The 22,917-nt window shown below is 42.9% G+C and overlaps 1 protein-coding gene across 1 annotated transcript in view; it reads right to left on the reverse strand.

Moving 5' to 3' along the window:
• Positions 1-22,917, reverse strand: part of Sox6 (SRY-box transcription factor 6) — a 333,439-nt gene that overhangs the window by 71,965 nt on the left and 238,557 nt on the right. The gene's annotated exons all lie outside the window — the stretch shown is intronic.

Below are 22,917 nucleotides of genomic sequence, written 5' to 3' on the forward strand. Positions count from 1 at the left end.
CAAACTTCCGCAAGGAATCTTCGGTCTTGCCATACTTCTCTGTGGACTCAGTCTCTTCTTGAAGATCAGTGCTGCCCCTAAGTGCCCTGAGTCTGCTAACAGTCCCTTCCCTCTCAGGGTCTGGTCTCTGGGCATCATACAGTGATCTTTGACAGGGTATAGCCAGCTGGGTAGCCACAGAAACAAAAAGTCAAGCTTCTCTTGCTGGCCCCAGGGCTGAATGACTGAGTGAGTGGCCTTTTTATGGCCAGAACAATTGTGCTGGTGTCTCCCGGAGTTTTCCTTTGGCTTGGGACTCCAGCTCATCTCTCTATGTTTCCATTGCTGTCCCTTGGCCTCTTCTAAGCATTTGCTATGGGGCTCGTTGGTGGTAGGCATACACTGTTACTCATCCTCTGCTCCCTTACAAATGCTCCTCTCACTGTGACGAGGTAAAAAGACTACCTGATAACACACATTTTAACGTGATCAACATTAACTACATTGAGTAGACTCAAGATCGGAATATAGGCCAATCTCACTTTTACATAATTTAACTTTTTATCAAAGTAACATTATACATGGTTTCATAAATTCAACATTACTTTAAAGCTTTTAAATAAAAAGAAAATCACAACAGCATAGCCACCTTGAATAAGGTCAAGGCATACAGCCATACATAATGGCCTTTGCCTCCCCACACTGTTCACTGTTCTCCCTACTTCACTCCTACTTTGTGGAGACCATCTCTTTTCAACTTGGTTGACTGTTCTTACTTGCATATCTTTATATGCTGTTATGTCCTTAATCAGTGACTTCACACAGGCAGATGAAAGCTTAGCCTTATTACAACACCAGCCATATGTGCATTCATGTGGATTCACTCCAATTGCTTAATGGTAACATCACACATTTTAACTTAGTCTTACTATTCCAATCTACTTTGGCTGAGCTATATTTCTCTCCTCTCTCTCTCTCTCTCTCTCTCTCTCTCTCTCTCTCTCTCTCTCTCTCTCTCTTTCTCACACACACACACACACACACACACTCACACACACACACTCACACACACTCACACACACACTCACATACACACACTCACACACACACATACACACACTCACACTCACACACACACACACACGTTCTAGGAGTCAATCTAGTTCTTTGGGCTTCCTAGGTAAATATCACTGAGCTACATCCCCAGACTTCTTTCTGTCTTTTATTTTGAGGCCGAGTATCACTAAGCTGTCCAGGCTGGACTTGAACTCTCTGAAAGCCAGACAGCCAGACAGCCAGACAGCCAGACAGACTTTGGACTCGTTATCCGCTTGTCTTAACCTCCCACATAGCTGGAAGTACATGGATTAGATACAGCAGTAACTTTTCCCTTTAACTTTTTATTCTGTTAGAGTTAATATTTGTCTGTTTTATCATTATATCTTTCATTTTTCTCCTTTTGGCTTCTGTAACTGGCACTGGGAAATCCACAAACTCCCCAAAAGACAAAGAAAACTCAACATGACACAGTTGAATATATGGCTAATCTCTGTATCCATTTCCCCCTTAGAGACAGCCTCTTAGGATTCTCCACGCTCTTGCTCCACTCTGAAGTAGTTTATTCATTAGGCCTGTGTGCCATAGAAGTCCCTTTGGTGTCTCCTATTGGATTCTGTCTTTTGTCTGTCACAGCTTCCTGTCTCTTAGTTAATTGTCTTATTTTAGGGAGTACATACCCTCCAGGAAATACTTGAGAAAATGCCTGTGAGGTTAGTTTTTTAGGATCTAACGATTAAGGAAGCTGCCATTATTATTATTATATTCCCTTAATAGAGAATTCTAAGTTAAAAATGAGTCCCAGAATTCCAAAAACAACAACTTGTTGTCCTTTCACTCTTTTCGCTGTGCAAGTCTGATGTCATTCTGATTTCAGGTTCTTTACATGAAATCAGTTTCCACTTGAGACAGCATGGAGTCTTCCCTCTATACCAGGGGTAGAGATTCTGTCCTGAGGTCCACCTGCCTCTTGACTCTAGGAAATGCTCTGGGGTTTTGCCATCATTTCACACTAATACATGCTGGGCACCCGCACGGACCCCCGGGGGTAGTTCTCCCTCCCACCTCCTGCTCTTCAGCATTGCATTCTGCCCTATGATGGGTTGTCTTTTTAGCAACTGTTAAGGCCTCTATGAATGTTCCTGGGTGTGCACTGTCCCAATTTTGAGGACCCTTTGGTTCCCTGGCTGCTATAAAGTATTTTAATCACTGTTCTCTTGTGTAACATTAATGATGGTTTTGAATTTGTTTTCTTTTTCTGTTCTCTGCACTGATCTTCCTCTTTTCTTTTAATCTTTTGAACTCTTTATCATTGGACCTTCTTCTAAAGTCTCTGGTGATGGTTGACTGACGCATAAGTGATGTCACCAGAAGCTGAGTGGGAGGTCTAAGTGTAGGGTAGACTTGTTGAATGACAGACCTCAGTACAAAATAATGATGCGGAAAGTAGATTTTTTTCCTTGGGGAATCCAAAGTGTCAACATGCACACTCATTTATTATTTCTCTTACACTGGGCTATATTCCTAGAGGGATATCCCTGAATTCTGTCTTGGCTGGAAGAGTGGCCTGAATGACATTGTTGTCTCTGATGTCCTAAGATTAAAACCTATGACTACAGCTTCTCAAAACATCAAACCTCTTGCTAGGTTGTGTGATACTAGGTATGGGTGGGAAGCAGCCATCATCATGCGCGAGGCTGAGGGACCATATTTTCCTGACTTCACCCAGCCATCTTGTCAGACATTCTCCTTCTACGCCTGCCTTCCATGGTGCATCGCCTTTGTGTGTGTGTGATGATCATTGTGACTCTACTGTCCATTTCTTATCCCCCCCACCAAGCTTTTACTGGCCTCTCTTTCTACAGGTGGTTGAAGGTTGCTGTGCCTAATCCTTAGCTGTTCTGTATTAGGAATTATGTGAAACTGGTAATGAATGAATGTGTATGTGTTAATTCGTTGTGGTTAACCCACAGTCAGATACCTCAATCTTAGCATGTTGATTCTTAAAAACATCATTAAATATTTTCTTTTTTTTTTTCTTATAATCAAGACCAAGCCATTACCTTGTTCCTCATAGTTTTAGGATAATAGAAAGCTTCCTAGTTCATCAACTACAGAGAAAATAGCTCAAGCTTGACCATATAAGTAGAGAAAAATCAGGTGGTTTATATGTAATTCCCAGCATTACTATCATTCAGATGGACAAAAAAATTACAGTAATCAAAAACAGACCTTTCAGCACATATAATTAAATGAAAGCTTAATAAAGAATAATTTGCAAGAGCCAGATGTGCCTATGTCATGATTGTTGCTTTCTTTGGAACAATTTCTCTAATATAACAAGCCTCTAAAGAAATTAAAGTTTCTTAATTCTGTATGCAATGACTCAGTGGCAAGAAAAATTTACAAGTAAAAGTCAACCTGCTATAATTTAGGCAAAAGCAAGGCTGTGGTTTCGTTTCTATTTTACTTTGATGGATCTTTTCCTTCTGGAATGCAGCAAGGCTGAGTATGTAGCTCATTTGGTAGAGTGCTCACCTAGCAAGCACAAAGCCCAAGGCCCTTCCCAATACTGCATGAACCAGGTATGATAGCACAATGTCTGTGATCCCAGGACGTGGGAAGTGGAGGCAGAAGGATCAGGAGTTCAAGGTCATCCTTCCAGACATAGCAAGCTTGAAGTCAGCCTGGACTATTTGAGATTGTGGCTCAAAATAAAATAAAATAATAAATAAAACAAAACAAGTTGGAAGAACAAACAAAACATCTGCTATGGAACATTTGTGTGGACTAAGCCACTGAAGCTTGGTAGTGAGTGACATGGCTAGAGGTAGCTACAAATAGAAGATGCATTGGCTTGCTTTGGGAGTTTTAGCCAATAACTGAATATTAAAAGAGCCATTAGGTCTTAGATACACAAGTCCTTAGGAATAATCTATTCCTCATCAGAAGGAAGTTCATTTTGTTGTGCTCGATCCTTAATCTTTTCAGGAGCTGCAACTAAGGAAGAACGTGAAAAAAAAAAGTTTTTAGAAATAAGTCCATGTGTTAAATATCTGACTCAATTCAATGATCCTTCAGATTAACTGGAAAACACAATTAATTTTTATAAATAAGGCAGCATTAGTTGTTTTCTCTAAAGTTATGATAATCATTTCGTACTCATACCCAATAAGGCCTACATAAAAGTGACAAGACCCCAGAGACTCGTCCTGCTCAGAACTGGGTCTTGTGAGTTGTGATCCCCGGGGCATTGGAGGCAGAGAGGAAAGCCACTGAGTGAGGTGGGCGCAGGACGCAATGTAAAACTCAGTGCAACAAGTCTTCAGATAAAAGTCAGAAAACAGAATACAACTGAAAGAAAGAAATTTAACATCTCACATTCCACCTAACAAAACCTAGTCATTGAGCTGCAATTATCATCTTCACATTAAAGATTCTATATTTGATTCAGATAGTAAGAATACCACTCATCAGCTAGGCATACATTTACAAAACAATTTCATGGTTCGCTTTCTGACCTATGTCAATTTAATGCATTCTCTGTGTAAAGCTCTGTACTAGCAATGGAGGGTCCACAGTCTCAGACCTGCACTCACGCCGGAGGGGTGAAATGGCGGCTCCCACTCTGCACCGCCCTCCACTTTTGAACCTTCTGTTTGGTCAGGAATGTGCTGGTGACTATCTTGATAGGCTGTACATTTCCTGAAGACATGAGTGATCTAACTTGTTGCCTGCCTGGCACTGATGACAGCAGCTTGGGAGTAATAAGTACTGAAGGAGTCCTTCTGAGCTGACATACTACACACATCTCTGCACAGTACAAGAGTCTCTGCAAGTGAGACAGAGTTGTCATGAGAAATTTCATTATGTTGCTTTCTAAAAAATAAAGCGAAATCAAAGGAATATACACCCAATCTTTGCTAAATTACATTGTTTCACATAGGTTGGGGGAGAGGGGGAGGGAAACGAGAAAAAGAACGTCTAAGTCACATAGGTATGAAGGTGTCCCACTGAAACTCGTTACTTTATAGACCAACCTGAAAATTAACGAAAGCATAAATTTTAAAAATTACTTTGTTTCACAAAAATGACTCTTTTAAAGTGATTTGATAACACATTTGCCAGGTATTGGACAGCCACTAGCTTCACTGATGTGTGCTGACGTCTCTCACACGGAGAGCGAGCGGTGTGAGCGGAACTGAGGAGGGCACCTGGCTCGTGTTTTCAGTGTATTTACAAAGATCTCTAATATTTTTCTGCTACTGCATCTTTTTTTGAAGAATATAAAAATACTAGTTATTTTAATGACACAGCTTTAGTTAGAAAATCTCTTTGCAGACTAGAGGATTGGGAAGAAAAAAGGTCAAACTGATTATCTAGCTCATAAGGCTTATAAAAGCTTCATTCCATGCAGGATTCTCAGACCAGAGCTCACAGTCTAGTGACAATCATGAACAGTGATTCCTAGCCGCACACGAGGACTGAGAAATCAGCAATATACAAAAATAGACAACAGGATTAGTAAAAGGTCCATAAATATTTCAATCTGGTGAAGACTTTGGTAAATGCAGATTTTTTTTTCCATTTCAGTTTTGTAAAATGCTTAGTGATTGTTTGGGATATTTAACTGCTTTTTAAATATACGAAATTTTGCAGTGCACTAAGAAATGTTTTTTAACTTTATTGCTAACAATGTTCCACCCACCCTTCCTAGCAGAGGTTTGAGCGATGTACTGAGCACTGGAATGTGGGAAAGCAGACCAGGGACACGCAGAGACCCAATGGGGCCCCAACATGTTGTTAAAGCTAGCCTGACAGCTTCCCTCTGCTGGCAACCTCAGGCTCCGATGACTGAAACTGTTTCCCAAGCACATACTGTGTTTAGTGCCGGAGCTGGAGGGATCTCCTAGCTCTCACCTCAGCACCATAGCATCACTGGTAGGAAAGACTGGTTATATGATCAGCCTGTGCACCTTCCAAACACATACCGGCACTGATTGGTTGTTTATTGACTAAGCTTTACCCTACACTTATTAAGTCTTGTACTAAACACTGGGGTGCATCAACAAGATCCTCCAAAACAACACCCAATTTAATGAGAATCTGACGCCCCACAAGAGCCTAGTCAGTGCTTGTGGTTAAGAAACTGCTGAAAACACAAGCAGAGAATTTCAAGAAACTCACTAAGAGAGGCACTTGGTAACTGTTTGAAGGATCAGCAAGGCATCTCCAAGGAAGATATCTGTTATGTAAGTGAAAAAGGTTTCCGGGGGGCAGTGGGGGAAGACTGACAGAAAGCCTTCTAGAATGAAAAACCTTGAGTACTCTTGCTCTGAGGCAAAAACAAGGCAAGCTTTTGGGGAACTTCTAGACGACGTATCAGGACTGCCGAGTACAAGGAGAGTGGCAGAAGAGGGGGCTTCAGCGTGGGTGGTGTGGGCCTGTCTTAGTCTGTGTGTAACCATGACGAAACACGAGTGGGTAATGAGGAAACCAAAGCCATGTGTTCCTCACGGCTCTGAAGGAGGGATCTCCAAGGCCACAGCAGCAGGATAGTCTGTGTCAGGGGCCCACAAGACTGACTTCTCACTCTGGCCTTCTGTGATAGAACAAGCAAGTGTTCTCTTTGGGGCCCCTTTTATGAGGGTGCATACTTATGGGCCAATTCCCTCCTGAAAGGTTATTTTCGGACATCATCACGTGGAAATTAAGGCTTTCAGCATATGACTTTTCATGGGAACATAAACATCCAACCCAATGCCGGGCCACATTCATAACCCTAGAATCTATCCCCAAAGACAGGTGCTTAGAAAGAAAAGCTAACTGAACCTAAAGAGCACTGCAACGCTTCCATGCTACTATAACCAGTCAACAACCTCTAAAATAAATGGGTCGAGAAAAATCCCCCTGAAGGCTGCACAAACCTACCAGTTACACACCTCTAACCCTGAGGAAGGGCTTCCTCACTTTTGTGTCCTAGTAACACTTTCAGCACAGATGCATCACGAGGCAGTGGGTTCTACCAATCTAACTCAGTTTTGAGGCAAAATGCTTGAGAGTCGTGAGACACACACTGGCTAATACTCTGTAGGGCCACACATGGCAGACCACCCCTGTGTTTGGGAAGATAACCATGCCTGTACCCAGGCAACCAAAGTGGCACTAAGTTATGATTGGGAACATGATGAAACTACATTTATCGCGTTGTGAAAAGCACATTCTTTACTTGTGCTCGATCACGTAGCCTCTCCAGAGAGAACGGCACAGAGGAAGGGTACACGGCCTCTTTAACTCATTGTCATATCGTGTTCACATACTCTTCTTCCCGTCCCCTGGTGATCACGCCCACTCACTCACAGTGTAATTCAGCAGCTACGTACTGAATACCCAATGGAGGCACTCTGCTAACTATTTGGATTTATCATTTTATTAATCTTTATTGTGGTTATATAAAAAAGGAAGTTTATCTATGTTAGCAACATCTTGCCCATTTCTTCTTTTGAAATAAATTGTTTTAAATGACTAAACAGTGACTCATGGTGAAACGCACATCTGGCATCTAGCCAACTGCTAAGGATCATTGTCCACGAGAAAGAGAGACTCCGATACGGCTGCTGTTCTGCGTTCTCGAACAGCAAAGAATTCCTCCAGATGACTGATACTAACTCAAAATGGCCTTTCAGAACCATAACTTTATCATCATCATAGCTTCACAAATAGTGAAAGAAAAGGTAACAGTACCACCAGCCGTCATATATTTAATGTAGACAACTCCCTCTCCAGCCAACTTAGCCTCAGTAAAAGACTAGAACCCTCGTAGTTCAACAGACTGACAGAGTGGAGGGCAGAGCCATGCAAAAAGATGGGTAGAAACAGGGAGGCTCAGAGAGGCAGAGGCAAACGGCCCTAGTTTACTCTCCCAAATGGAAAATCAACACAAAAATCACACCATGACTTTCCACATTCTGAATTCTTTTTGGAGTAAGACATCATTACGTGTCGGCTTATCTGGTGAGGACACAGAGTGGCCTGCCCATGTCTGTCTCTAAAGAAAAGGAAAATTCTTTTCACGCATAAGTTGCCTATTGGTAGCTAATGGTGAAAGGACGGGAAGGCAGTGAACTGTTAAACAAACCCAGATACCACCATTACCACCAACAGATTCAGCTCCTACTTTGATATTTACCCGTTCTAACATCCAAGAGCCCCATGCCTAGTGCACCCCGGGTTAACAGGCCCCACCCTGGTCTGTCAAACACTGCTCAAGAGCACAACAGAAGTAGGAAGTAACAAGTTGGGTAGGAAAGGGAAGTGACACTCTTTACCTGGCTGATGCCCCACGCCTAGCTCAGCTCTCCAGCCATCTCCCGGGTTCCTCTGCCTACCCAGGAAGCCACGCTGTAAAAGTGGACAAGCTCAGCTGTGAAGAGGTGGAAATAGAGGCAGGTAATTAAGAGGCCTGATTTAGTGCTTTCTTAGCAGAGAGGAAAATATGTCAGAACCAGGCATTCCAGGGCTGAAGGAGAGGCGAGGAGAGAGTTTAAAAATAATTACTTGAAAGGTTTACAAACACTTTTACTTCTCATAAACCTTCAACGTCAACAGAACGATCCAGGAAATACAGCTGTGGTTTTCTGGAAGGGCAGAACTGAAGCCCCTGGTTTCAACACAGAAGGTACTTGTGCGGCTAGCCCATTGAAATTTGAGGCCAAAGAAGCCTGTCTGTGGGGGACAGAGGGCGAGAGAAGAAACAGAGGGGGAGGCAGGCACTTTCATTCTATATAGAGGTCATTGCCAAGACCGCCTCGCCTTCCTGTATATTTTTATCCTGCACTCTTTCCTTTTCTTTTTTCCAATTTTTTATTAAGCTATACTTATGTCATTTCCTCCTTTACTGTGCTCAGCCCTTGGCATGACCTCCCCCTGGCCCCCTCTCAAATTCTCGGGCTCCTCTTCTTTGTTATTGGTGTACGTGTGTGTAAGCGTGTGAGAATGAACGCATGCATGCAGCCTGCTGAGTCTTCTTAGTGTTTCTTGTATGTGAGTGTTTTGGGGGGCTGATAACTTGGTACTGGATAACCATGTAAGGGGCTCATTCCTGGGCTGGGGAGGTGGCTAATTTTCCTGCCCTCGGTAGCCATTAAGTGCCTGGAGCTCTTCATCTAGGTGTGGGGGCCATGAGATGTCCTCCATCTGTGTTGGCACGCCACAATTCTACCCATCTTTGAAACTCAAAGCAAAATGGCTTTCTCTGCGAGCCCTTTCCTCCCGCCTCTCCTTCCGCGTCCCACCCTCTAGCTTGATGTGCTTTATGAACTTCGCTTTCATTTTCTCCACGTCTTTCTCTTTCAAAACAACTGAGCTTGTTCAGAAGAGAAAGACTGGGTCGTCTTCAGTCTACCTTAGGGTGTATAAAATGATGCCTGGCGTTTAGTAGCAGCGCTGTTCACACTGAGCATGAAACCCGTTTCATTTCCATTCTGGGCCATCTCCTTGAACTTGCTGTCATTTCTGCCAGACAGCCTTTTCCTCCCCCAAAAGCATCTCAAAGAAAGAGGTTGTCCTTGCTGCTGTCTTTCTGAAGCTCTGGACATGCAGGTTCACTGTGGGATACAGCGGCTTTTTCACACAGACACACTGGGCAGTGCGATATTAGCAGGGCCACTGTGAATACCCTCCTGCAGTCCCTCCACGCTACAGAGGAGGAGCTCTCAAGTCAGACAGAGCTGGCAAGCAGGGCCAGGAGCACAGCCTAGAGTTCAAGCTGCGGCCTTCTCCAGCGGCCTCCCTGTGCCTCCTGCTTCTGTGCTCTTCCTTCCTGACGGGAATGGGCGGCAGATAGAGTCTGTACACTTTATCAAAGATAAAGTTACCCTAAAAATACTTGACAGCTAATCTGTGGGTACCCAGGAATGATTTGTTTGGAAGAACTTTTTTTAATATTTGTTTTTAAATGTACATATTTAAAAGTGCCACCACAGTAATTAGGTTAAAGTAATTATAATCATGTTAAGGTGTTTTCTGATTTTTAAAAGTAAAGCTTATGCAATTATAGGTAAAAGGGTAAAAATGTGTCTTAGATAAGAGTAGACCTGAGAGGTAGTTTGCTTGCTCTTTCTGTAGTGGCAAAATAGAACAAGTAAGCCACTGTGAGCCACCAAGGACCAGGACCTGTCACATTTGGTTCACTGCTTCCTGCAGCCACTCAAGACAGAAATGCAAAGGAGAGTGTTCCTGCTGGAGGCCCTCCTGCCCAGGTCTGGAGCACTCAGTCACTCGGTCCTCCGCAGGACTCACAGCACACAGGGCAGGCAACTTGTTGAGTATGGAGGGGAGGAGAGACTATACAAAGAAGATACAAGAGAACCTCAAAACCCTCCTTTAAAAGCCAGACTCTGGCAGAGGGCAAAAGCTTCCTTCCAATCCTCTGCTGAAAAAGTAGTCTTTAGAGACTCATCCTCCAACCGCAGCAATTTCACGGGCTACCTTAAAGGTATAGCTTCTCCTATGGCCGTGCTGCATGGTACAATTTACTCAGAGTAAACAGAGCCCCCTTCCCACTAGTTGTGTGTGTGTGTGTGTGTGTGTGTGTGTCTGTGTGTCTCTGTGTGTGTGTCTCTCTCTGTGTGAGTCTGTGTGTGCGTGTCTATTCTGTGTGTGTCTCTGTGTGTGTTTTCTGAGTATCTTTTCTTTCATGGTGCTAAAGAAGATATGTAAACATATAGTACCTTATTACAAAAATAAAAGCAAGTCACTGAAACAATTGGCAATTCAGTTCATGAAGCAAGATATTCAACAAGGTGGCACGAGGACAGGTAGAAACCGGCATTATGGAAGCAAGCAGCTCCAGGAGCTGAGCAGGCACTGCTGAGAGGTCTGCCTCTCTGAGTGTCACAGAGCCAGAGGCATGAACAAAGCCTCAGACAAGTGCTTCTTGACTCTATGAAGATGACAGAAAATTCATCCAGGAGCCCAGAGTTTGGGTTTGAAACTTAAGCATTAATTGATGCGTATTTCTCAGTGCATATATTGCTTTGTGTATATGTTAGTTTACCCGTATTTGAGAGTGCAGCTTTTTGCAAACGTGCACTAAACTCATTCATCCCATGATCCATTCATTCAAAAAAAAAAAAAATGTTGTGTGGCCATTCTGGGTACTAGTAGGCTTCAGAAAAGCACAAGTGAGGAATGCTTTGGTTGGGGAGAGGTAGGGAGTAGACAGACAAATAAGCACTGATTTGCATAACTCTGTTGCTCATGTTTACTGTGAAATATAAGATAACTGGGTGTGTCAGCATGCTCGGTGGTTATAGTGTTGAGTAGAAAGATACAAAACCTCTCAAGAGTGAGGGATGCTGGGGCACAGCACTCAGGCCCAGAAAATATGTGGATGGCATCTCTATGACAGAGATGACTTTGAAAATTAAGGAATCCAGTATGGCAGGAATAAGTTGCATCAGGTACCAGGAAAAGGGTGATGTGTCAGGCAAAGGGTCTCATCTTATACGCCTTAAATATTATGAAATGGACTTTGGATTCCACACTGGGATTCTGGGTTCCTGGGAAATACCATATTAAAACAACATGGCTGCCCTCGAGATTCTCAGCAGTACCAACATGGGAATCTGGAGACAGGCCAGAAGCCTTGCCACGGCCCACAAGGATTGCCAAGGAACCAGCAGTTATTGCTTGAAACATATAATACAACTGCCCAGCTTCCATGTTCTTCAAATTCCATCTATAAAGAAGCCTCCAAGCCAATATAGAATGAAACATACATAGGCAACTATGTAATTAAATAAAATATTTACATTATTAAAATATATATGGGAAAACAAGAGCGCATAAAACAGTATTTTCTAAATGCTACCTTTCTGCTTTAGTATTACACAGAAACATGTTGCTAATTGGAAAGGAGTTTTCAGTGTGTAAAACATTGTGCTTTTTTCATGATGAATTTGGTTTTTATTTCTCAGTAGACTTTGGAAGACTGAGCAGAATCATGTAGTAAATGCAATTCACACCTCTAATAAAATCCACAGATTTATTAAAAATCCATTTTATATTAATACTACAGTAAAATTTGCATTTTTAGAACCATTAAAGGAGAAAGAGATGTATTCTGAACTCACCTGTAAGGCATCAGGTAAATGATAAGGAATAATGTAAAATATTCTCTTAATTTCCTCATATTTTCTTCTATGCTTTCTTTAAATTTAAGTGAATGTTTTGCTCTATTTCAGGGTGAATTCCACTGTCACTGTTTAAACAGCAAATTATTACTATTGCTAGCTGTAGAACTTTGTCATATTTTGTGGTGTGTAAATATGCCACCTGCACCTTGCAGTGGCACCTCTGGCTTACTCTCTAATTAGCAGGAAAGGAATACCGTGCATGTGGTGGCCATAGTGAAACCCATTCAAATAGTGGGTAACGGCACATTCCAGGCTTTATTGTCAGAACACACTGATACATAGCTCAACAGCTTACCTTGAATGCTTCTTACAGCAGATTAGCAAGGTGATAACTACATAAAGGGCCAAGTAGGAACTTTAGGAGATAGGATTTTATAAGTTGCTCTGAGAATCAGAATCACTTCACTAACAGCCATCACCTCTTGCCACTAACTGTATGATTGTCAGGAAGCCATTTTATCTCTCACAGATGGGAAATGGGAGGCACGGCAAAACCTCCTTCGTAAGTTACTGAGGTCGTAAGCTGAACTCAGCATTGGTACTCCTCCTTCTTTCAGCACCTCATCCTTAAAGAAGGCTGAGGAGCTGTTCGGGAAGAGCACTAGCATCACACACAGGAAGCCAGGGGTGGGGTGGGAGAGGGGGAGAGAGGGCATTCTTGCTTGGGGATGTAATGAAATAAAAACAGGAAAACAACAGGCCAAGACAATAAAGACTTGTCTAACAAAATGACAGAAACACCATGGTTGGGAATGGTTGCTGAGATTTGCTCCAGAAGCCCCAGAGATATGCCCTTTGCTACTTGAAAGGGTAAAAACCACCATGAACAGAACGCGATGCATGCAATCCCCGTATCATGGCTTGGGCTGTGTTTAGTAATGTCTCCGTCTAGCCCATTCCTTTGTACCAGTCCTGGGAGGCTGCATACTACAGAAAGATGTTCATGCTAAGGGTCAGTGTGACAAGATTTATAAAAGTTCCCTCCCCTCTGACAGCAGGAAAAGTACCTTGGTATTCTCTGGGGACAGGAATTTTGGTCATTGCTGTTATTGTCTATTCTTGGAAAGAGGTTAAAAAAATAAAAAACTTTGAACAGCCAAAGCCCTGGTGTTTTGGAGGGCATTCTGGCTCTCACTATCTCTTCTAAGCCTACTGTAACATGTCCAGAAAACTCTTTATTTCTGACGTCAAATCACAGCTTTGGTTTGTTAAGAAAGCATCTTTCCAGCGAACCATGGAATATTTATGTCTCTGTGCAGCTCTTTGAAGGAATAATCTTATGTTTTTGTGCCTGTCCTGGGTCAGAGGTTCAAATCAGCATTTCTTTCTGTCATTCCTTATATGCTGTGTGATAATTTACAGCACAGTAAGATGAATCATAAAACAAAGTGACTATTTGACTTCAGCAACTAATTCCAGTTAATCAAAGATTTCCAGCCTCGTCTCAGCATGAGATGCTGTGTGGAAAATATGAGAAGAACAAAGCGTTTTGTCAAGTAACACACCTCGTGATATAAACACATATGTCTCTTAAAGGAAATTTTATCGTTTCCACATTATCGGCACACAAAAGGCACATTCTTGTCGCAGACCTGGTGTGACTGTGGAGTCATCGTCTTTGGAAACAAGAGCCTGATTAGGTTCCCACACAGATATGAATAGACTTTCCTTTTTGTGTGTGAAATAGCTGCTTTTATTCCTTTTCAAACAGACTGGTAATTGTCACCCTAAAAACACTGAATTGTGCTCAGGCAACATTTGTTTCTGCTCTTTCTTCCTGTCTTTTTAGAATCGGCAAATAGCATTACTGTCCCTTCTGGTTGGTCTTCTCCTGGCGAGTCTGAGTTAATCCACAGCTGTGTGGATGGGAAAAAGGTACACAGCAGGCCACGGCTGCTGGGTCTCTTGTCTGCTAATAAAGTGCGCAGTCTGCAGGACAGATGTTAGGGGATCTGTTAAATAAGTCAGTGACAGAGATCCTGACCTCTGCCAGGGAGCATTTTATTATTCCAGAAAGGGGCATAATTGCAACATGCTAACAATGAGAAGAACGGGAGCCTTTCTTTTCCAATTTAACTTCTCCTCACATGTTTTGGGCAGAATAAGAGTATCCAGGCTTACTCGGGGAGAAACACAAGCTTCAGTTTACAGATTTCCCCAAGTCCCCAGGAAATGGTTGGACCTTAGCTTTGTGTCAATCTTCCACAGTGTTGCTTTTTCAGCGTGTATCGTTACATTATTTGTATACCGCCACTTGCCACAAGGCACCATTGTACTGAAGAGAGTACCAATCTTACCAAAGCCAGTCCCCCAAATAGTAAATCCAGTACAATGGGAAATATAAACTAGAGATGAAGTTAACAGAGGAACACCACACACTGAAGTTGCTCACTAGGCCTCATATTGCTTGACTGTTTCTAACATGAGTAAAGTCATCTTACTGTGGTACTGCAGATGCCCTTGTGTTGATTCACAGCCGTGCTGCTCTCTGACCCCTTGCTGACCTCCCCAGTCTCGCCTCTGATTGGCCCTGCACACTCCACCTGGCCCCAGTACTTCCAGGGGTGCTCCACTGTCAGTTGCTGTTGCCCCTGCCGCTCAGTTTGTCTGGGGAGTCAAGATTCCAACACATCACCCAGGAAGTTGCCAGAACCCCCACCCCCACCCCCAGGCAGAGCTGAGCACTTCCTCTTCCCACAGTGTGTTCACACTGGGAGCATGTCTATTTTAACAACTATTGCATTGCTTGCTGGATCACGGGCCCTCAGAGGGCAAGGGTTGAGCTTTATTGATCGTACTATGTCCAAAACAGAAAAGGGAGCTTGCTACATAGAAGACATTTAATACACGGTTGGGAAATTAATGTATAAGCGAACCAAATCATCTTTTATCATACCTACCATCACTATAACCGGGTCTTATTTTAGTATTTTAGTGGATAATCTTAATTAAGTTAGTGCAAGTAAATGCAACCCCCAACCTGCCCCCACACATACACACATCTGGTATCTATCACCAAAATAGGTAACAATGTAAGATATACTGTTTTCTTGAGTATCTGTTTCAGTTCAGCCAAAATTTGTTTAGTAAGCCATGGGGTTTGCGCTCTGTGTTGTGCCTGTACTTCTCTGTCCCTTCACTGAGACCACTGATCGGCACTGCAGCCTTAGGCAAGCTCATCTCTCTCTTCGGGCCACAATTTCTTTAACTATAAGATCAAAAGATTCACATAGCACTTGGCCGTGTGCAAAGCACTTTTTACAGGAATTTTCTTATCCCCATGGACATCATTCCTAAACCACTTAGCAGAAGCATCTGAGTATTGGAAAAGTTAATTTGTCCAAGTTCAATAACAGGCTGGAGATAGGACTTGCCAGGTGTGACTGCTCAAAGGCTTTTATATCTTTCCAGCTATTGAAAACTATGACTTTCAGAACCTTACTGTTGGCCTGTGAAATTTTTCCTTTCTGTATTTTGGGTTTTTGTTGTTGTTGTCAGTAGGAAATCAAAAATAAAGCACTCCAAATGCTAACTGTTGTGATTCCTCCGAGAGAATTGTGTGAGACTTCATGGGTTTAGTTGTGATTAGGAGCATCAGATACAGATATGAGGTCAAAACATTTCTCAGTGTTTAGCTACAAACAGTTTTGTAAGGAACTGTCATCCACAACGATGACAATGCCTGTGTTATCTGTCCATTTCTCTTCGAACCACTATTCATTACTTAGTTCCCTCCCTGAAGTAGAGGAGGGCAGAAAATGGACTGCTTTGCTTGCTTAACTGAAGGACATCAGACATGACTTTAACGTGTTTGTTAAATGAGTAAACGGATCAGAGATGTAAACACAAGGACACAGAGACAAGGGCTACTGAGCAGCTGACCACGCAGCTGACCGTGTGCCCCTGTGTTGTCCTTTACCCTCACGACTGCCCTGTGGGAGATGGGATTCCCACTTCACAGGTGAGAAGACCAGGATGCGGAAGAAATCAGTCCATGTCACCTGGTTCTTTTAACTACAGGGATCTTGTGGAACTAAGAGGCACTGCTTGCATGAAACCTCCAAGCCACTCACTAAGTTACAGATTAGAAAGACAGACAGCAAGCTAGGGCAGGCAAGATAGCCCAGTGAGTAGTAAAGTCCATGGTTGTACAAGCCTTACAATCTGGGTCAGATTGACCCTCAGGAACCACGGCAAAGGGGGAAAAGGAAAGAACTAACTCCCCAAACCTCCCTGTGAACCCCACACTCAGGAGATGGAATGGATGTGCTGTTCCTGCTTTGTGAACTTTCTTGTACCATAAACAAGTCTCTCTCTCCTCTCTCTCTCTCTCTCTCTCCTCTCTCCTCTCTCTCTCTCTCTCTCTCCTCTCTCTCCTCTCTCTCTCTCCTCTCTCTCTCCTCTCCTTTCTCCCTCTTCTCTCCTCTCTCTCCTCTCTCTCTCTCTCTCTCCTCTCTCTCTCTCTCTCTCTCTCTCTCTCTCTCTCTCTCTCTCTCTCTCTCTCTGAGAGAGCAAGCCAGCTGCTACACAGAGGGTGACATGCAGTTTCAGTCTCTGGCCATGACTTGATATATAATGACTTCAGGTCTCATAGTGTGGTCAGGAAACCCCTGCAGGCGGAAGGTACGGAACTAGAGCATAATTCTGGAGGGCTGTTTTGTTCTGCAGCTCCTAAGTGTCTCTCTCTGAAGGACACTGGTGAATAGATGGGAAACCGAGGCACCCACATCAAAGGAGTCATACACAGGCCTCCACAACACACACACACTAATCCTATGTGTGAGCCTATCCCATGTCTGTACATGACGTGGCTCCCTGGGGTGTGAAGCCAATATAGTCTGTATGTAAGGAAGGGGGCCAGAACCCCAGTAGGAGGAGTGTCTTCTTGTTCTGTGGTGTAGACTTGAGCTGCTGAGTGTGGAAGCACTGAGAATGCTCTAGGCAGCATTTCTACTTTATTTTAAAGTTTTATCTTTTATTTATTTGCCTTTCTCTTCAAGCATACCAGTGATAATCTACTGGGGATGCCACGCTAAAGCACGTTTCCTACTGAGTTTTAAAATGGGACCTCTGAGAAGGACGTAGATACAATTCAATGACTGAAGCAATTCCTTTGGCCATTTGAGCATTGAATGGCCCACTGCAATACAGCTTAGTTAGAGGGAATTTCAGAAAAGAAGATATTCTTTTAAAAAAACAAACAAACAACAACAACAAAATTTCCTCCCAGTTTACCAGAAGAGGACTTGGAAAATGGAGCTCCTTCACTTTCCCCAGCCTTTCACCAGTGTTAATTAAATACACATCACTCAGGATGGGAGCAGCTAACGGAGAGCAACACAGAGGTCGTCTCTAGCACATTCCTGTGAGCTCAGATGTGGTGATCTGTTATAAGAAGGCTCTCGAGCCCAGAGCTCTCACTGATGAAATCGTGTAAGAGGCAAAGCAGCATCATGTGACAACTGTTCATAGAAAAACAAATTTTAAACTGCCCATTTCCATATCCATTGTGCTTAAATAACACATATCATAAAGGAAATTGGTGTAACAGATGGTTTTGTTGTTGGGAAACCAATGCAGACCTGTTTTCACATGGATGCAGAAAACAGTAAAAGCCTCCATGTAAGCCAGCTGGCTTCTTACCTACAAAATCTACTTTCCCCTCAAGTTATAGAAATTTCCCCAGCACTACAAGTATCAGCATATTTTCTTCTCCTTGTGTCAGACGCCGTGTCGTCTACAGCGTCAACTGGACAAGTTGCCCAAACTCTAAAAATGGAGCTTGCTGAACCGGCGCTTCTGTCCGGGCCACTTTAAATTAGAAAACTCTTCAGCTGCTCCACTAATGGTTCTGGAAGTTTCATGCACTGTCTGGATCTATTTGTAAATTAAATCGTTTAAAATAAAGCTCTTTAATACTCCATAATCAGTCGTGTCTCTTGGAACATGACTTTACTGTGAATGCTCCTTCCTGACTCTCCTATTGTCCCGAGGTTCCCGGGAAAGAGGCAGCCAAGCGATAATTCAACATTATCACTGCTCCAGTGCACTAATCGCTTAAGGAGCTGCAGAGGCTCGGTGCTCACTGCCCCTGGCTCCCGCAGCCTCCTGGCCCCAGGCAGGCATGGCGACCCAGCCACAGCCAGATGTCAGGAGGCAGACTCAGCTCCTCGTGCAGCAGGCGCTCGCTCCAGTTTGGTCAAACATCTGCTTCCTCTGCAGGCGAGCAACCTGCTGAACGCAATCTGAGGGCTGTGGAAGGGGCGGGGGTGGCCAAGGACATGGTCCCCAGCTCCTGGAGGAGACTCATCAAAACTCTGGAAACTGTAAGACAGTCCCAGCCACTCTCCAGAGGACAGAGCCGCACGCAGCAGAAGCATGCTAAGATCCTCCTCAGAGCAAAGAAAGCTGAGGAGGAAGATGGCTTTCCTCACAGTACTTCTCGGTCTTGTTAGTTTTTTTTTTTTTTTTTTTAACTTTTGGCTTGAAGTTTCTTCTAGACAGCTGGAAATTTGAAAAATATAAACTCCTTGGGGTATAGAGAAGACCACATTGACTTTGAAAATTTTCCCCTTTATGATTTAATTAAATCGCCTTACATGTTGCCATGAGAGAGGAATACGTTGTGTGAGGAGGTCCTAAATGGCTGTGCATCCTGCCAGGGTTGTGCTTCCTACTGTGCCACCACCAGCTAAGGAGCCTCACTGAGAAATAATTCTAAAATATACTCAGGCACCCACTAGAATCCTGCTTGTCACTAGGAAGGAACCTGGTCCAAGTCATTTAATTCACCTAAGCTTTTCTTTCTTCTTCAAACATATGGTGACAACATTAAAAAGACTTCTGGCAAGGCTGAATATAAATTGCTTTTTAAACTGGAAAATGGGTGCTAGCTAAGCATAGGTATGTCTGCACGTGTTCACACACACAGTATCACAATCGTCTGTCGGTGCACAATCAGCTAAGGGAGGGGTTTCATTTTGTCTTCTTTGTGCACAAACATCGTCGCACCTGGTTATTACTTAATGATGTTCATATCTGGCTTTTCTTTTGCTTTGTATCAGAGGGAAATCCAGGTTTCCTTTGTGTTATTTACTTAACACGTCAGATACAGGTCTTCTGCCAAGGATGGTCTCACTCATACTGCTGGCACTAAGGAAAAGCATCCCCCTTTATAAGCTAATGGCCAGCTCCCATATCCTCACCAAATTTCATATTCCCATCACTCTTGTAGGTTTTTATTCGGTTGATGTGAAAGTTAACACTTGCTACTGAAAACTAAGCCCACACTGTGCTTACCCCCAATGATGGTTGTGGCTGCTACCAGCAGAGCTGGCTGCCAGGGCAAACTTTCCGTTTTGAGGGTCAGAGAGGACAGAACAATCAAACAGGTCTTGATTTGTAACAACCTGTTCATTTCTGGACAGATAGATAGGTGGACAAGGATATTTCTGCTCCAGTGAGTGGTTGGTACATCCTATTCTTTCCTCTGTTTTCTCTTTCTCCCACCAGGATGCAAGCTCAGTGGCATCCACTGCTACCTCCTGCTATCTAGATGCCTTCCTCAAGCTCAGCACTGTGGATGATTCAGGCAGTATCTGTGACTGCCTACTGTATTGTGGTGCCTTCCTTCAGGACTGCCTGCCTGGTCAGCCCTTCCTACCTGATGCCACACTAATCTCACTGCCCTCTTCCAATCAACGTTTCTCCAGACACTGGCAATCAAGCCTTTAAGAGAAAACTGCCCTCACTTCTTCGAGACTGCTATCTAAAACAGGAAGTGGCACACAATAGGCACTACATAAACAGTGTTGAACGAATCACTAAATTTCTTATGCTTGGATTTGCTTACAAAAAAAAAAGATATAAACTTAAGAGAAGATTTGCGTCTGACTGAAAAATTAAGAAGGCACAGAGCCCTTATATGCATAAGGTCTCCCTATTATCAACACCCAGCAGAGAGGAGCAGGTACTGAGGATGGGCCTATCTGGGAGCCATAGGATGCACCATTATCAATGTGTGTGCTCAGCTTTGGAGGGTCAGCGTCCCACATTCTCTACAGTTCCACAAAGCTTAAATTTATAGTCTCCAAACACTTTCACAGTTGCTGAAATCCCATCTCCTGCCTGGTTTTGCCCCTCTTTACCCAAACCTTGGTAACCACTGTTTTCATAGATACATTTCATTGTTCAAACTTGCTAAGCACAAATCACTTATAAATTATCTTTAAGATATACATATACTATACTATATGGACTATCTATCTATCCATCTATCTATCTATCTATCTATCTATCTATCCATCTATCTATCTATCTATCCATCCATCTATCTATCTATCTATCCATCCATCTATCTATCTATCTATCTATCCATCCATCTATCTATCTATCTATCTATCTATCCATCTATCTATCTATCTATCTATCTATCTATCTATCCTTGTTAGTTTATTAAACAAGAGTACAAATTCTTAGAGTGCAAACTCTATATTAACTGCTTATTGATATGATGAAATTGTGTCTATTTATAAAACTGGGGGGAGGGAGTGTTTATTACTCTCAAAATTTTGATGTACAATATCTGCTACTGTCCCCAGTTATGAAGCCTGGAACATAGAGTGGTTATTTTATACATGGAACATACAGTGGTTATTTTATACATGTTCCATTCAGTACAGAGTAGATGCTTACAATGAACTGAGAAATGAATCCCTTATTAGTAACCCTTAATTTATAGCTATATCTCTCTATATAATATATACAAATTATAATTTATTATCATAATTCTTGTAATCTAGAATAGCCAAAATAAATTGAGGTGGGTTCAAACAATGGCATGAAGGGTGGACTGCTACAAACCTTCCCTGAGCTGACATTAGGTAGGCTCTTACAAAGCCACATACCCACAGCGTACGAGCTCTCCTATGACTAAAGCAGACGGCAAACCTGTGCGGGCTAACCAACACATGCCAGTCCTCGTGGCGAGAGGTTTTGCAGGGCACTTGGATTCTGTCTGTTAGGGAAAACCTCTGACGCCCTCCAGCTTTTCAGTCTCTTTTTTATTTAAATGTCAATAAGAACGTTGTAGTCTTGGTCAATCTTATGTGTTACCAACAGGTCAAATTAGCTTGTGATATCTTTTCCCAATATAAGTTTCTTAACTGTTGACTATATTTACTCATCAAAGCACTGAAAACTGAAGGAAAGCCTCTGAGGGCACAGAATGTTTTGCTCACAAACTTTCTAACACATTCTCAGTCAGGCCAGGCCTCTAATTTCAGCATAGATATATGCAGGCAATACCAATCCAAAATACTACAAAGCTTATTTGGTGAAATAGTAGAGAAAGTAGTGTTCTTATGCAAGGAGTTGTCACTGTTTACTTACATGGAAGGACAGTTGTCTCTCAGTGTCAGTGGGAAATCTGTTCTCACTCCTCCTTCATACCTAAATCTCCGAACGCTCAAGACCCTTATAGAAAGCACATAACCTTGGCATATCTCTGCCCTTTAGCTCATCTCTAGGTCTTGTATAGTGTCTGATGCAACGTGAATGCTATGCAAATACTTGCTATACCATGTTATTTAGGGAGTCACGACAAAAATAACCTCTGCACATTCATTAGAGATGCACAGTTTTCAAGTTATTTTCCTCACCATAGATGGTTGGATTCATGGATTGTGGAACCCACAAATAAGTAAGGGCTGACCGTTTTTTGCACAGTGGGAGTTTCTTGACTGTGGAGTGACAAAATTTATTCATTCTCATTCATTTCATTAAATACAATACCAAGGAATGTTTGGGGATTTTACATTGGAAGGAGGAGGAGGAGGAGGAGGAGGAGGAGGAAAGAAAGAAAAGAAAGCTCAAATACGAGTTTGGTGACTGACAGCCCTGTCCGTTAGATGACTGAGGCACTTAGTGATGTTGGAAAGATTTTATTTAGTTGCCAGCATTTGGGGAAATACAGCAGCTGCTTTATGATCCCATACACAGTCCGTGGCAACCCTGATAATATATATTATGCTTTTCTCACTGGGAAAAGGCTGGGTAAGCAGCAAGTAAGCCATGGTGGCAACTAGAGCTCAGGGTCTGATCCTGCTAGCTCAAGGAATGTTGGACCCAGCTGCTGTGGTCCTCTCAAATTTTAGTACCTCCTGAAAGTCAAGAAAAGAAGCTGAGGGGGTGAGTGCAGGCTGACTAATAGAAGGCAAGTATTTCTCCTCAAAGTGCAGACCCTGATTGGTATCCTCAAGACGAGCTTAGAATCCACAGCTTCCCTTTTCTTTACCGAGTGGGCAGTGCTCTGTGTCTCTGACCACCTCTCACCTCACAAGCCCACCCAGCAAAGCTAACTTATCCTCCCACCCACATCCCCAGCCTGAGGCATGTTTACAACTGCCACAAAGGAGACTGGGTGCCAGCAGCTAGGGAGCCCCAAAACCCAACAGCGGGTGAAGCTGGAGTTAAACTAACAATGGCTTCTCTTTCCACATGAAGCACTGACTTTGACAATATTGTTCAAATAAAAGATGTGTTCCTTTTCACTTTAGCCAAGCCTTTAATGTGCTCCTCCATCTTTCTAAACTTGGCAAGACTTTTTCTCTAAGCCAAACAAGAGTAACCAACAAATATGAAACCTGCTTCTGTTGGTGTTTTTTTGAATCTCTACACCCAGTTC

The sequence above is a fragment of the Acomys russatus genome, chromosome 7 (genome assembly GCF_903995435.1).
Source record: "Acomys russatus chromosome 7, mAcoRus1.1, whole genome shotgun sequence".
NCBI classification, from domain to species: domain Eukaryota; kingdom Metazoa; phylum Chordata; class Mammalia; order Rodentia; family Muridae; genus Acomys; species Acomys russatus.